The following is a 16,227-nucleotide window of genomic DNA, read 5'->3' as shown; positions in this document are numbered from 1 at the left end:
AAAATGGATTTTCACTTTTTGCTACCAATAGTCAGGCTTCTGTGGTGGCTGCATGCTTGGAGGTAGCTATGATTGAGTTGGATTTTAAATAAAACACTATCAAAAGTTGTAGAACAAAAAAAAAAATTGTTTTTTTCCTTCATAGCTGAAGGTGTTAAGAAATTAATTTATCAAAAATCGGGGTTACTTTCTGCTGTATTTCATAATTCTACACAAATTTAATATTAATGATGCTTCAAATAGTAGTGTAAACAGTTTCAAAGCATCTTCTTCCTATTTATTTTAAATACAATGATGAAAGAAGTCAGAGTGTGACAAAAGTTTTGTCACTAAGCAGGCATTCGAGGGCCAAGTAATGTAAAACATGTATGCAGCTTTTACATCAGTAGTCATTTGGGCTGTAAAATTCATGTGACTCATAGAACCCAAATCCTGCAATTCAGGCACCCTATTGATTTTTTGTCCTCTATTCCAATTATTCTTGAGGATGAAATGCTGTGTGTTGCCCTGCGAGCAAAGGAAAACCTCTTGTCCGGATTCTCAAAGCTCTTTCGGGAGGCACAGATGCAAATACCAGTTTGCAAATTTCCCTCACACAGCCCTAACACATCTGTCAGCCTTGTTTAAGAGTTTGATCTGGGTGGGAGTGTTGATCTGCTGGAGGGTAGGAAGGCTCTGCAGAGGGATATGGACAGGCTGGATTGATGGGCCGAGGCCAGTGGTATGGGATTCAACAAGGCCAAGTGCTGGGCCCTGCACTTGGGTCACAACAACCCCAGGCAACACTACAGGTTGGGGAAGAGTGGCTGGAAACTGCCAGGCAGAGAAGGACCTGTGGGTGCTGTAGCCAGCTGGCTGAACACAACCCAGCAGTGTGTCCAGGTGGCCAAGAAAGCCAATGGAATCCTGGCCTGTGTCAGGAATAGTGCAGCCAGCAGAATCAGGGAAGTCATTCTGCCCCTGTACTTGGTACTGGTGAGGCCATACCTCAAGTACTGTGTCCAGTTCTGGGCCCCTCAATTTCAGAATGAATATTGAGGTGCTGGAGCAAGTCCAGAGACGGGCACAAAGCTGGTGAAGAGCCTGGAGCACAAGTCTTATGAGGAGTGGTTGATGGAACTGGGGGTGTTCAGCCTGGAGAAGAGGAGGCTCAGGAGTGACTTTGTCACTCTCTACAACTACCTGGAAAGAGGCTGTAGGTAGGTGGGGGGTCAGCCTCTTCTCTCAGTGTAGGGACAGAAAGTTTAAACACAGAAGATTTATGCAAGAGAAAAAAGAATTTCACTTTAAGAGGTTTTCTCCACTGGTAAAATAAGGTCTAGGAAAAACCCGGTGTGGGAGTCACCACCCCTGGAGGTATTTAAGAAGAGACTGGATGTGGCACTTAGTGCCATGGTCTAGTTGACAAAGTGGTGTTGGGTCATAGGTTGGACTCAATGACCCCAGAGGTCTTTTCCAACCTAATTGATTCTGCGATTCTGTGAATTGGTGGGGTCAGGAAGCTGTGCAGGAGCAGGCCCAAGTGGGGCTGACCCCATGTGGAGCTGACCTCCGGTGTAGCCATCACAGCGGATGGTGAGGAGAATAGGAAACGTCAGAAACACCAGGCAATGCCTCAGGAGTGTCTGACAGTTTTGGTGCTGATGTTCCTGTGTGCTTTATAGCTTAAGTACAGTTTCACAGGATGTAGAAAAGCTTCATGGGGACTGCTGTTACAAGCATTCTCCTGAATGGCACTACCTCTTCCCAAATGTGTGGTGTTGTGACATTGTAAAGCTCTTAGATCATTGAATGAAGGTTCTGCAAGCCATGTGGGTCAGACAGTACTGAAGAAGATTGATGCCTTGGTTGTTGTCCACATGCACATGGGCTGTGTGTTTGCTGGATCTGTTTTATATGTCCTCAAGGGCTGGATAGTAACAGGACATTCATTTTGAGGATCTAAAGTTTTCATATAGTTGTCTAAAACTAACATTAATTATGCTTTGTGAAGTTCTGTGAAGTCCCTAATTTGGTTTTGCAGTTCTTTTTAATGGTTCTGAGGCTTTCAAAGGACAACTTTAAAAAATACCCTAATTTTGGAAAATATCAGTTATTCATTATCTCTGTAACTACTAAAACAACTTCTTTGCTCACACACAATGTGTCATAAATCTTGTCTGCTCTTCACCCATTTTACAGCCTAGTGAAATGACTCTGCCTCTCAGCAGCATTGTTTAGAGGGAGGCTGTCATCAGGATAATTAGAAAACAACCCCAGGATCTCCCACAACCTGCTTGCTAATTATGACCTCTGAGGCTCTAAGGAATGCACCGTGCACACCCCTCCAGGCAGCTCCCAGATGTATAAGAAGCCTCACACTTAGTCTTGATTCACAGTCTTGATATTATGGATGAAGAAAATGACACAGACACCTCTGCCTCTAGTCCATTCTCACTGACATCATGGGCTATCAGTGGCACTAGAAAGAGTACATAGCCTTGCTGACATTACCAATAAACATACTTAGGCCCTTTCACAAGGATCAGCTAGTTTAGACATTATCTTTTTGTAAAATCACTGAGACTGGCTGAGACATTTGTGCTGTCAATACAGAGGACCAAACCTCCCAATATCAGCAGCTGGAAGTTGTCAACTGAAAGATGAATCACCCCTTGTAAAATCTGGCCCAGTCTCTCAGGATCTGGGGCTTGTCAGTCTGCTGATTTTTAAACTGGTGATGAGGTGCTCAGATGCCTTGGCAATGGGCAACCTGCCATACAAGCAACTGAAGCAGCTAAACAAATGGTGAGTCGAAGATTCTCAACAAAAATGAAACATAATGGCTTAAATCAAATTTAACATCCAAATACTTCCTGCAAACTGGTGCAATTGAAGTATGACATAGAAACAGGAATTACTTTGTCGGATATGGGATATATCAGGTTCTGAAGCAATGCAGATTGGATTGTAGGAAGCTAATTACGTGATGCAGGTAAAAGCTATGTGTGCTTGGAAAGAAGCAAGTCTTCCCCTTCTGAGTAAAGCCTCCACAAACCCTTGTTTAGTACAGGCAATCTGTTCTATAGCAATTTGAAAAAGGGGGAGTCTTGTTCTCAGACAAATACACGAAAATGTCCTACATTGGTGACAGCTTCCTTGGTGGGGCACCACAAAAGCTGTGTTTGCTTTGCCTCTTACTCTCTTTCCTCTCGTCCTCAAAGGTGAAAAAGTCACAGCAGCAGCATTGTGGCCTCTTCTGCTGTGGTGTTTGTGTTGAGACACAAGCAGGGTGATCTGCACTGAAAGGCACAGTGCAGGGAGGGGAAAATGCCTCTATGTGCCAAAGGCTCTGCATTATGGGCAAGTGTCGCAGTCATTTTTGGATCTTAGCTGAGGAAGACCTCTCCTAAAATGTACCACAAGAACAAAATTAAGTCTGATGGTCCAAAAAGTACAGGAACTGCTGTATTGTTCTGTGAGACAGGGAATAGGGGTGGCCTGTGACATGGGGACAGATTTTGTACAGTGAAGTGCAGAGAGGGAGGCAGCAGGAGCTGATGGCATGTTTTGGATGGTGTAGCACTGGTGTAGGATGTGAGAGCACCATTTCCTCCTGTGGGTTCAGAAAAGAGGCCACAGTGTAGCAGCTGTGTCCTGTTTGGGCAGGACACCTACTTGAGGCAAAAAGCAAGTGTACTTGGGCTTGTGAAAAATGGGAAAACAAGGCTTGCTGGCAGCATGTTTGGTAGAGGAAGGGAGACTTTGAGAGCACTGATTATATGCATGTAGCTTTGATCAGGATCATAGGGGAGTTGAGACTCTATCCACTGTTTAAATATTGAATAACTACAGAATGTCCCCAGTGATATAATGACTGTTGAATTGATTGAAACCACTGGGCCTGTCTGGGCAATTATTTCCTGCAATACCAATAACACTGGCTGTTCTTTGGGCAGATATGTTCAATTGTTTTTTGACAAATACACAAGCAGTGACCAGGTCCCATTTTATAAGCCTTAGAATCCTCTTCTCAGGGTCTCTATTTGGGCATATTCGTCACTGAGTACAGATTTTATTGTGACTGACAGAGTAAACCTTCAATTGTAAAAGTAAGTGTTGCCCAACAAGATGTCTCTAATCAAGTCAATACCCTTGGAATTGACATCTTACTTGTGTAGCCAAAACATATTTATCCCATTAACTCTCTCTGTACCTCCATCTTCCACAGGCACATGCAGGGGGGAAGCAGAGAGGTGCATGGCCAGCAGCAGTGGGTGGCTGTCTCACCACAAGCACACACTCTGGCTCCTGCAGAGAGTAGTTAGTTGGTTGCCCATGCAGCAAAGAAAAACAACTGTACTCACTCCTCTATCACTGTTGCTTTTTGCAATGGTTTCCTGTAACTGAGGAATTCTTGACCCTCCACGATCAGAGCAACATTCAGAAGCAAGAATTCCAGCCATCTGTTCAAGAGTGAGCCATATGCAGTAGACTAATTCAGACAAACACAGAAATGACAACACTCAATACCTGAATATATCACAGCATTTCAATATCTTAAGATCACAGCTAATATTTCCCTTCAGCAATTTACAGCTGCTGTGATTTGTTTGAAAAACAAGAATAATATCATAATTTAATTGCCAATTAATCACCAGAGCGTATGATCATAATTAATTTTAGTTTTGCTGGCTGATAATGGCCTTTACACCTCCCTTGAAGTATGCTGACTTTTTTAAAAGAATCTACAGCTTGCTGTGATCTGTGAATAGACTTCTAATGAGATTTATGGTGCTATAGGTATAAATTTATGGGTATAAATGCAGATGAGTCTTTATCTTCACTCTGTACAATGAATAAATCAGTGTATGTGTTTTGGCTACATGGCTTTTTCATGTTTCTCTTCTGCAAGTTATTTGAGTCCTGTCCTCAGTGAGGGTAAAACAGTATGTTACATGTTTAGTGATTATATGAGTTCAGACAACCACAGGAGATAAACTCCCCTGTATTAGCTGATGAATATCCCTCTTTACTGAGGAGCTGGGAGAGACTGAAGGAAGTATTCTTGTAATCAGACCTACTGTCATGGTCAGTCTGTAATTGTTAATAGCAGATCCATAGACCACACAATAAAACTTCAAGCAATAAAATACAAACAAAGCAAAGAAAAATTTTTCTCATACTCTCAGAAGAAAACATTATGTCTGTCCTCTTTGACCCAAAGGAAAGGGCATAGGAGATCTGGTAGTCTGTTCCCAGGTTTGCTCCCATGACATGAGCATGACAGTTATTCCTTCACAGCTAATTTGGTGCAGAGCAGGCAAATTATGAGGGAGTGTACTGGGACATGAACATTCAGCCATGTGACTTTCCACCCCAGCTGCCCAGCTGGCAAGGTGGTTCGACCCTTGCTGTTGAGGAACCAGCTCTCCAATGCTTCCCCATTGTAAACTCACCTGGTATCACATTTTGTAGTAACTTGTCCATACTGCAGAAAAGCAATTTGGAGATTTTAATTTGATTATATCATTTTAGTCTACTAACTGCAAAATACTGAATAAGTTCCAGGGTTTACAATTGTTAATAAAACAGTAAGCTAATCTGATGGCATCCTTTGAGTCTTTCAGAGGTTGCCACAGTCAGATGTAGGTTTTGAATGGCATTTGGTAGCTTTTGGCACAGATAAGTCTTCACAGGCTTTGTCCATCCTCAGCACATCTCCTCCACCTGAGATGGGTGTACCAGGTTTGTGTGCCAAGCTTTAGGCAGTGGGGGGCTATAGGGGTGACTTCTCTGAGAAGCTGCTAGAAGCTTCCCCCATGTCTGACAGAGCCAATGCCAGCTAGCTCTGAGATGGACATGATGCTGCCTAAGGCCAAGCACATCAGAGATGGTAGCAATGCCTCTGGGAGAACATATTTAAGAATGAAAGAGTTGTTGCTCAGAAGTAATTGTGGCCAGAGAAGAGAGGAGTGAGACAGGGTGGCGTGTGCTGTAAGGGGCAGAGAGGCTGTTTTCATACAGCTGAGATCTTTCAGCTCCTTCCCTGACACACCAATGCATCATTCATTTGCTAAAACACATCCTGAGTCCTGGTGATCTAGCCCATAAGCACAGGCCTAAATGCTCTGTTGAACTGGGCTCAAAATGCTGACATTTAAATACAAAATGCTTGGTTTTCCTGCTGGTTATTGAAATGACTGAGCCTCAAGTGATAGATGCAACCCAGTGATGGGGAGCCAATCAATAATTATCAGACCTTATGAGAATTCTGTACTGTAAAACTAGTTTAGCAGTTTGCCATCCTGTTAAATGGATAAATTAAAAATATGATTTGTAATTCAGAAAATAATTGGGTTAATTAAATAGTCATGTAAAACCAAAGATTCCTTAAGTAATATGGAACTGAACAGAGACCCATAATTATAACAGAAGAGAGGGGAAAAAGCTGACTAGCAGTTACATTGTCATCTATTTTTTCAAAATTTACATGAATGGTACAGTGAAAACATGTACTGAGGAAAGAATGATTGCAGTGGACCATGCTAGATGGCAGTTACATTATTTCCTCCAAAAATTGTTCGCATCATGTGGTTTGATTCCAGGTGTCCAACTTTTGAAGATGACCAGGGATTAATGTCTGTTTTGCATTTAGTTTGGGATGTTTCCTGTCCTACACCAACATCATTACTGATCTGCCCATGTACGTGGCACTAAAAGAAGGCTGTGGTTTTTAATTGGGCTATGAATGGAACTTCGATCTGGGGAGGTAGCAGCATATCCATAATCTGCAGACCATAAACTCAATTTTGCATAACTTTTATAAGAGGCTGTTTTAAGCTGTTTTTACCCTGCCATCTCTTCTATGGGCACAGATTTTTTTAAGTTTTTGGGGATAGGCAGAAAAAGAGATGTCTGTTAGACATCCAAGGCAAGCCAGTGTTAAGAACATGCATTCAAAGTGCTACAGACACTGCCACATTTGGAGGGAGGGTACCTGAGAGTCCCGCTCCTCCCAGATCCACTCTATCCCCAGCCCAATCAGGTATGCTCCAGGAACACTTGCAGACAAAACAGCTGGAGCAGTAGCTAAATGCCCCACAGCGTAAGCCACATGTTCAGCCAAAATTCAGCTCCTTGTGACCCACTTTGAAGATATAACAATGATACTTACTCCAGGCACATCCAGGGCTGTGCAACAACTGTGTTTAGAGTTTGGCATCTGAGACTTTCCACCATGGTGTTTTCAGAGAACTTGGGCACATGAATCCTTTTTTAATTTAAGCATTAGTCATGCTAGCAAGTCTTGCCCCGTGAAGAAAGATTCAGAGAAAAACTGGGACCAGAGGGTCAGTGCTGGCTAGATGCTCTTCAGTGGGTCCAATGTTACTCCACTGTGAGAGACCGTGTGGCCAGACAGTACAAGCAACAATTTATTAACTGACCCCTTTTAAAAATTTTGAAATTTTAGGATAAAAGCTGTTTTGCTGGGAAGGTTAATTTTACCAAGGCTTTATTATGATTATAAGGGTTCTGTAGTGACACAATATTGGAAGCAAAGAAAAATCACAAAGCGGAGACTAAGGAGCAAGAGACATGTGTGCTTGTTGGGCCATGGTAGCCAGGAAGCCAGTCACTCTGCCTTTAGACAGCACTCCCAGGGCATTTATGTAAATATCAATTCCATGTTCACTTTTGCAATGCACAAAATAACCATAGTTATTGATTAGGCTTACAGCATCTATAGCCTTTGCTCTCTTTCCCATGGGGCTATTACAATGTAAAATGTGTGTGTCTCTCTCCTCGCTCCGCTGGAAGTGTATTTTATTTTAGCAGGAATCACACATTCAGCTCCATTAAACATAATGGCATCAGATTGACATGAATGCTCTTTTTAGTTATCTGAGTGCTTCTGCCCTTAAGCAGGGAAATCGTCTCTCTAAAAGCCTCCATTCTCCACATCGTGCCAAAGGATGGCACCATGGGGTAGCAATTGCAATGTCACTGCACTCTGGGAGAGTGGTTGTGCCCTGCTGATACTAGTTTTGGTGTTGTCTACACTTCCCCAGCTCTGCACCAGTGTGTAAAATTTCCTTCAACGTTTCAGAAGGAGATCTACAAACTTGGTAAAATCATACTTGGTAAAATCCCCAGCTGGCATAATGAGCAACAGTGGCACTTCCACCTACTAGGATTTACTTGTCCTAACTTCTCAGAGTGATTTCTAGAGGTATGAAAAAGAAGTAAGGTCATTCACTGCACTGAACGCTAAAGCACTCACATCTCCCATGGACAGGCAGATGCACTGACATCTTGTACTGCAAAATCCTAGGAGCTGCTCTCCTATGACATGCTCCTTCCTTCATGCCTCACTCCACACTGAAGGCTTGGAGGTTGCTGCTATGGGAATGAATTACTTCTTCAGCCTGTATCTCTAGTTCCAAGTACCTAGAGGACAGTAGCAGCAGCTGCTGCAAATTCAGGGGTCAGTAAAATGTAAAAGCCCTTGTATTACCGCAGTTGTTCTTTCCATCTTAATGAGAAGAAGACAACCAGCTGCTGCAGGGAGAGTAGTGACTGCCTTGATCTCAGCTATGGGTAAAAGTGTGTTCCCTGCGAATACACTCAAGCTGATCTCTGCAGGACTAATGTATAAAGCAGAAAGGAAACTGAAAGTTTGGGAACGCCAGCACTACCATTTTTGTGTTTCATCATTGTCTTCCAGTTCCCTCTGGGTGAGCATTTTTACAGACACTTCTGCTCATGACAGTCTGTCCTGCACACACAGATCACAGCCTTCTACATATCCCCTGCCAAAAGACCAGCCTCAATTCTCTGGGAAATGGATGCTCCAGCAGTTTGCTTGCAGTGTTGGGGAACATGGGGGCTCATACTCATCTGCCCATCATTTTGTATTTCTACAGACCAGTTCCCCCCTTGACAGACTTCAGATTCTCTGCCGCAGCTCAGGCATGCTTCATGCACTCCAGATGGATCAATAGGAATAACATATTGTGAAGTGCAACAAAGGGCTTCAGAGCATCTTTGACATTCACTTTAACTTTAGTTTTCTCTTTTTGAAAAAGAACCACTGTAGTTTCCAGTTGATCTTTTGAGCAAATTTAGAGCAGAGTGTAACATATGACCACTTGTACTGGGAGCTTAGGCTTGGTAAAATATTATAAATTGGCAGAATGCTAATTAGCAACACAGCCCTGTTCTGTCATTTGTGAACGTTGTTTCTGGCTTTGTCTGAGAAACCAAATCAAATGCAAGTAAACAATCTGGAATTTGCAATCAGAAGTGCTTGAATATGAAGTTGTTTGACAGCTTCAAAACAGAGGCACAAAGATGGCAGCACAGTAACCAAACCATCCACACAATTTACGGGTATAGAACACTCATTGAAATTCCCTGTCCCCAAGTAACAAAAGGAAGAACCTGTAGATGAAAACCCAAACTGAACAGGAGATGAGCTGTCATCAGTTTCTAGATAGATTGACATGCTGACCCATTAAAGACCCACTGCTGCAGAGACCTGTATAATCCAAGTGCTTATACACCAACACATCTTACATGGCATAAGCTTAGAGGTTTCTTCAGATATTGAACATAGAATAATAGGTAAATCCATAGCTCAATCCAGGCATTTTTTAATGTCTGTTGCTTAAATCTTTAATTGCCTTTTGGAAATATTTTTTCTTAAGAAATAACAGATTCAGAACAAAGTGCTTTAGCCTTGTTCTTTTGGTTTGCACCCCTCTCCCCTCTAGCACAGTGCTAGAGATACTTTCAAAACTTTTCAACTGTTGTGTTTCTGCAGTCTCACAAGAACACTAAATAGCATTAGTCACTGATCTCTTTGTCCATGGCAAACTACATTTCAAGGCATCTTGTGTGCTATAAAAGGTTTAATTTCTGCTCTGTCAGGCAGGCAAGGAGATGTTTGTGATACTTTAATCACTGGGGTGACTCTCTCCATATCTCCTGTGCATTTTTGCCATGTCATGTTACAGTGGACTTTTGGTAGTGGGTACAAAAGAGGTGATATTTGTCACAGGAAATGGGGAAATATTTCCAGGCCAGAGCTATGGCACAGAGTGGATGCTTTGGAGAATTCTATTGTGTCGCTGCCTGGGATCACACAGACTGGGTTTCATGACCCCAACAGCCCCTTCCAGCTTTTTGAAGTTTTTGAAATATGTTATGTGCTTGGTAGCTCTTTCATTCTGATGCACAAGGTAAAGTTTTGCTTGACTCTAGAAGAAGAAGTCTTGAGGACAGAGGCAGCCAAGCCCTGGCTGGCCCTGACTCAGGACAGACAGGAGCTGTAGCTGCCAGCCCAGGAGACAGGAGCAGGGTCCTGCTCTGAGCAGACTCTGGGTGTTAAGGGAGCGCATGTTTCACTCACCAGTGCCATCGAGGAAAAGGATTAGATTGTAAAAGGGAGTCACCAGGGTTTGCATGCACCTGCACTCCCAGCTGCAGAAAAGTGTTTAGGCAACCTAGGCAAGTAAATTAATGAGCTTTGCTTAACAAACTGCCCCAAGGGATTTCCTGAAGCAATTTACTTGTTATATATATAACAGCAAATGTAAAAATTTAGACTAGCTCTTTCTAAGGCATAAAATAGCAAGGAGTTTGTAGCAAAGAGGAAATATGACTTGGTAATTAGATAGGAAATGAATAACTGAGCTAAAGGCAGAGTTCAGACAATGAACTGAAACGTGCTTTCGGGAAGATTTTTCTATTAAGTCTAATTGCAACAATAGCTGTTCAATGACATAATCCTGAAGCAGCATTAAATGCTTCTGGTCCCATGCACCTAAGCTTAACTGAAAGAATTTACAGATTTGCAATAGATCTCCATTTTTTTAGTGAGAAAACTTCTGGTATTTGTATTATTACTGCTTATGGACTTCCTTCAAACCACTTAGCTCTGGCCACTGCTTACTGCAGGCAGACTCTTACAGTCAGCTCTGGTGCAAACTTACTTTCAGAAAGTTGAATCAGCCTAATGACCCAGTTCTGGTTCTGAGTGTTGCATTCATGCTTGGAGAGTGCTGGTTTATTTTCACTTAGCTGTATAGACAAAGGACTTGGGAACTTTTCTGCTGAACCAGAGATAACATGGAGAGATGGCCAAAAAGACAACAAACAGCTCACATGTTTTCAACAGATATTGTGTTTCAATAGAAAAAATACATTAATCTGACAATTACCATGTTCTCACAGCAAGTTTCTGCAATAATTAGTTGTTACAAGCCACATGAGAGGAAAGTCTAATCTCTTTCTCAACAGTGCACCTACTGTATTAATTCAATGAGCCAGTGCCTTGGTACGGCAAACGGCCCAGCTGCACACGTCAGTCATTGAACAGCATGTGCAGGGAGGTTCCTGACACGCTGTAGGTGATACTGTGTGTGTTTCCATTCCTCCTTATTACTTGTCTGTTCTGGAGGGCTGGCTGAACAAGGGTGATTTTCCCTTTGGGCTGCTTACTACAAGTTTCCAGGGTCCAGATGCTCTCAGTGCCTGGTTGTTCCTCTGCAGCTGTTCTGGTGAGTTGTCTATTCCCAGTTCACCTGAGGCTGATGCTCCTATCTCACAGTATTTTGCAGCTGGGATGCCTGGCCACCACTCGAGCTGAGGGGAAAGGATTAAGAGACAGAAGGTCATGAAAAGTGAACTGCCCATTTGGAATTTTATACCAGGTCACACAAATAGGGATGAAATCCAGGCTGTCTTTTGCATGTATAGAAATCCTCAGTCACCATGTGAGTATGTTGAGTCATGATGCATGGAGAAGTAGGAAAAAATAAGACCTGGTCCTTCTGACCACTCACATTTCTGTGTGACACTGTCTTTCAGCTGCCAGCAGTGAATGCAGGAGCTCTCCAGTAGCCCTGAGTCACCGGGAAGCCTGGCTAGGATGGGTCTACAGGACATGAAGGGTTGTCAGGATATCTCACTCCAGAACCAAAACTCTCAGGATTGTTTTCCTCTCTTGCATCTCTTTTACCATGGGAGGAATAGAATTATTTAGAAACTCAGGACATTAAAGCAAGTAAATGAGTAAGGGTTTCCTCAGCAATTTTTGCCTCCTCCAAGGAGACTGAGAGCAGACACAGAGCCATCATGTTCCTGCTGGGTTTGTGTGAATTGAGTATATGTCAGACCTCTGCCTGCCCTACACTCCTTTTTATTTGGGGGTGTATGTAAACAACAAGATAGTGATGAAAAATAAATATGCTCCCATTTTTTCTATTACTGGTACACATTTCATCCAGACTCTTACTTTCCTCTTCCAGAAATACCTTCTCTGGCTACAGTTGACAGGATTCAGCTGAAATCCCATTGTACTTCAGCCAGCAGCCAGGAACACTTCCCTTGGAACTCCCAGCCCCTGCATCACTGTGATCCAGGAGAATCTCAGCTTTCTTTTATAGAAGTACTCTTTGTCATGGTCACAAAGAAAAGCTGTAAGGTCATAAACCTGTGGGCAGACAGACCATTAAATTGTGTTTCTAAAAATCATGGAAAAGATTGCAATTCTTATTTCAGTGTTTACAGCACATCCTTGAGATTTGGGATTGGCAGTGCTGTGAATGTTATACACAAGCCCTGCAGCAAGCAGTTGTTAGCATGGGGTTGGATTGTCTGCAGCTTCCACAGAAAAATTATCAGGAGGACGCAGCAGAGAAGTCAAAAAGAGCCTCTTACAAAGGATTTAGCTCACTTGAGGGGGAGAGTGTTTGGACTCTGCAAACTGTCAGGAACAGAAGGTACCTAGTGCTATGAACATGCAGACAGACTTCCAGGCAAATGGTTCTGGCTGCCTCCCTGGGGGCTGCACTGCCTTCAGCCAAAACCTGCTGCTTGGAATGGACATTGGTGACTTCTGACCTTGGAATGGACATTGGTGACTGCGATTCAGACCTGGCTGCTGCCGTGAACAGCCTGAGCACCAGCCTCCCACTGCTTGTCCAGAACCCACACTGAGTTACCCTGCTCCAGATTCAGGTAAGATACCTCACCAAACAGTGATCCAGCTCTGCTACATTCCCTGCCAAGTTTGGATTGCTCATCAAACCTGGCTTCTACTCCACAATGTGTGAGCGGTCTATAGAACAAACTGATGAGGACATCAGACATTGACATATTCAGAGGAAGAAAAATAGATGAAACAAACTGCTATTTCAGGATGTCTTTGGGGCCTTTGTGTTCAACAAGCTTAATAAAGAATGCTTATGTTGCACAGGAAATCTGGTTAGTATCCATGAGAGAACTTCTCAATTGTTAATCTCATTTCTGCCAGGGACCAAAATTTGACTATCATGATTATTGTCAGCCTGTTGATCTAATATTCATAATCATATCCGTAATTACACAGTCAATCACTTTTTAACGGGCAGTAGGATCTCTAAAAAATGTATCTGGTTGGGGTAGTAAATCCACCTGCTCTAGACACTCCTGCTTCTACTTTGTCTTGCTTATGATGTTGAACAATTTGCAAATTTTTACTGAAGTCCACACAAGCCATGATTGACACTGCTGCCCTTCACTGTACAAATGCATCATTTCTGCACCATTTATTTTGATTCCATTTATCTTGTTGTGATATGGCCAAGGTGAGTTAATTTCATGAGGTGGAAGACAGATCAACTGCTCCAAATATCTTGGGAAGACACAGACTGCAGTTAGTTAATAAAAAGAGAGAGAGTCTTCTTACAAGGCAATGAGTCAGATTCTGTTTTAATTTCCTTATATCTTTAAGACAGCATATTAATAGTGTGGGATCTAGCATAAGTGAAAACTACCATGACTACACAGACTACAGATTTTTCTGGCTCAAGAACAAGTATTTAATATTTGGAGTTTTACCTAGGTAACATAATTACTTACAATAACAGGATTGCTTCTCGTCTGCCTGGATATGGTTCACTAGGACACGGCAGTTTGTAGTTACTATGGAGATAAAGGCCATAAATATAGATTCTCAAGTGGCCAAATGTCAAGTTGGGCTTCAGAAATCAACCAGAACTCTCTGGGATCACATGATTATGAATTCTTTCTTGTTACCTCTTGGAAATCATGACCTTGACTTGGCTGCGTGGGCTTCCCTGGAAATGCATAGAAAGTGTCAGGACCTCCAAAATAAGATTCACAGTGTTGGACTGTGTTTAAGACATGCTGTGTACTGTCTGCTATAGAAGAAGTGTGGCATCTTTAAATAGACCAGGACTGAAAAAATGAAGTTTTCACTCTCTTTGATTACAGCTGATTGACGAGACTTCCCAGCTTTCTTGGAACACACCATTGCTGTCACAATTTCAGAGGAGTGCCCCGCTTCTCTTGTGAAATCACTTTGTAGATAACATGGTTTGTATTTGCCCAAGCCTTGGCATGTGTATTTCACCTTTGTTGAGATACTTTCAAGGCCTTGGTTGTTGCTCCAGAGGAATAGTTCTTATGTTAAGAAAAAAAAGGCAAATACTATGTCATTGTCAATAAGATGTAATAAAGAGAAAAATTAATGTTATTTTTCATTCATATTAGAGAGTAGAGAAGAAAACTATTTAATCTCCATACAAAGTCCCACGTTCAGCAGAGTGGAGGTGGACTAACAGTGGAGAGGGCTCCTGGCTATCTTCCAGGGAAACAGTGATAGTTCCCGTTTAATTGCATTAACATCAACCTGGAAGTGCTTCTAATTTACAAAGTAGTAACTGTGCTCCAGTCTGAACAGCCAAAAGCCTGGATTAGGAAAATACCTTGAAATCCTAGCTAATTCTCTGAAACTTCAAAGCTTAAACAGAAGACAGAAGAATGAAGTATAAAAAGGTTGACAGTGCTGCTAAGGAACCAATAGCGAATTTGGTAGGTTCTCCTCGACTGTTTTCTCTAACCTTTTCTGTAATCCTGCCCCACAGAAGCCATCAAGACACTTCCCTATAGCATTCCCAGCTGTTGCAGGCAGAACTGAATTTACATTATTGCAACAGTGTTGTATTCAGTCTCAACTAAATGTGCTCAAGAGATCCATTTTCAAATGTTATTCATACTGTATGACCAATTCTTCATTTACAAAAGGAGCATCCTAAGATAAAAAGACTGCAAAGTGAGTAATTCCTTTTGACAGAAAAGTCCCAGGAAAGCAGGCTTCAGCAGAAGGAAATGAGGTGCCACATACTGCTGGGGAGCAAATTGTCTCTACCCAGAGCCACTCACAGCCAGGGCGGGACATAGCCAGAGGTGTGTGTACCCAAACATTTGGTTCATTGTCAGTTTAAATGTCTTTATTCCAATACTCTGTTTAGAGGAATACTCCACAGACTCATGTCTGGGCAGCTTGTGCAGTAACATTATGTTCTGCTACTTTGTGTCATTCTGGTATCCCTATTTACATACAACCTGTCTCTTCTTAGAAGTTATATTATTCTATTATTCTGTTCTTCTCAGCCCTTGCCATGTATATACCCTGACACACATTTAGATACTGCTTAGATCTTTTTTCTTTTCTATTTATTATTGATTTTGCAAGGTTAAATATTTCATCCTTGGGGATTTGTTTATCACATCCTATTTTTTCATTGTTTAGTCTCTCACTTTATTATGTATCTACAATTGAGCTAAACTGGCTATAAGTGTCTCGCTTGTTTTCCTTTGTAGCCGTGACCATTCAGTGTAGGGAGACAGTTTACTTAGATCATAATTGCAGAGACGTGCAGTATCAATAAGAGCAACAACAAACAATACATGAGTGACTAAGGGGAAAAACATAGCAACCTAACCCAAAAAGTACATCTTTTCATGAAGACGAAAAGCATGCATGCACACAAAGATCTCTGCTGGCAAGCTCTATTTGAGAATCACCAGAATGAGAATGAGGATCTAAAAATGTTAAACTCTGTAATGAATTTCACTTTTAAACATAAAGTATTACTTATATATTCATGGATGAATACTGTTATGTTGCCATGGAACTCTTTCTTACAATGCATGATTTGTTCTTAATATGGATTTTCTACCAGATATACTACTAAGGTAGTTTGAAAGGTGCAGGCATTTGGCTTCCACTATTTCCCTTGCACTACATAGCCTACACACTGCTGCCTTTCCTCCCTGATTTGTCCTGCCATAAGCTCCTTCTCAAATTTCAACCCTGCACTCAGAGTTGCACACTTACCTTACCTTTGTACACGCATTGCACTCCTAGCATACCGAGGTGAACTGAGTTATTAA

General features: G+C 42.1%; 1 protein-coding gene across 1 annotated transcript in view; it reads left to right on the top strand.

Moving 5' to 3' along the window:
* Positions 1-1,240, top strand: part of KCNK13 (potassium two pore domain channel subfamily K member 13) — an 80,264-nt gene extending 79,024 nt beyond the window's left edge. The window contains exon 4 of the transcript XR_001874601.1: positions 1,229-1,240. The gene's annotated coding sequence lies outside the window, so the exon portion shown is untranslated. The remainder of the gene's footprint in view (positions 1-1,228) is intronic.
* The last annotated feature ends 14,987 nt before the right edge of the window (positions 1,241-16,227 follow it).

The sequence above is a fragment of the Lepidothrix coronata genome, unplaced genomic scaffold, assembly GCF_001604755.1.
Source record: "Lepidothrix coronata isolate B3197 unplaced genomic scaffold, Lepidothrix_coronata-1.0 Scaffold43, whole genome shotgun sequence".
Lineage (NCBI taxonomy): Eukaryota > Metazoa > Chordata > Aves > Passeriformes > Pipridae > Lepidothrix > Lepidothrix coronata.
The sequence above is the reverse complement of the archived record's forward strand: the minus strand, read 5'-3'. Positions and strand labels throughout refer to the sequence as shown.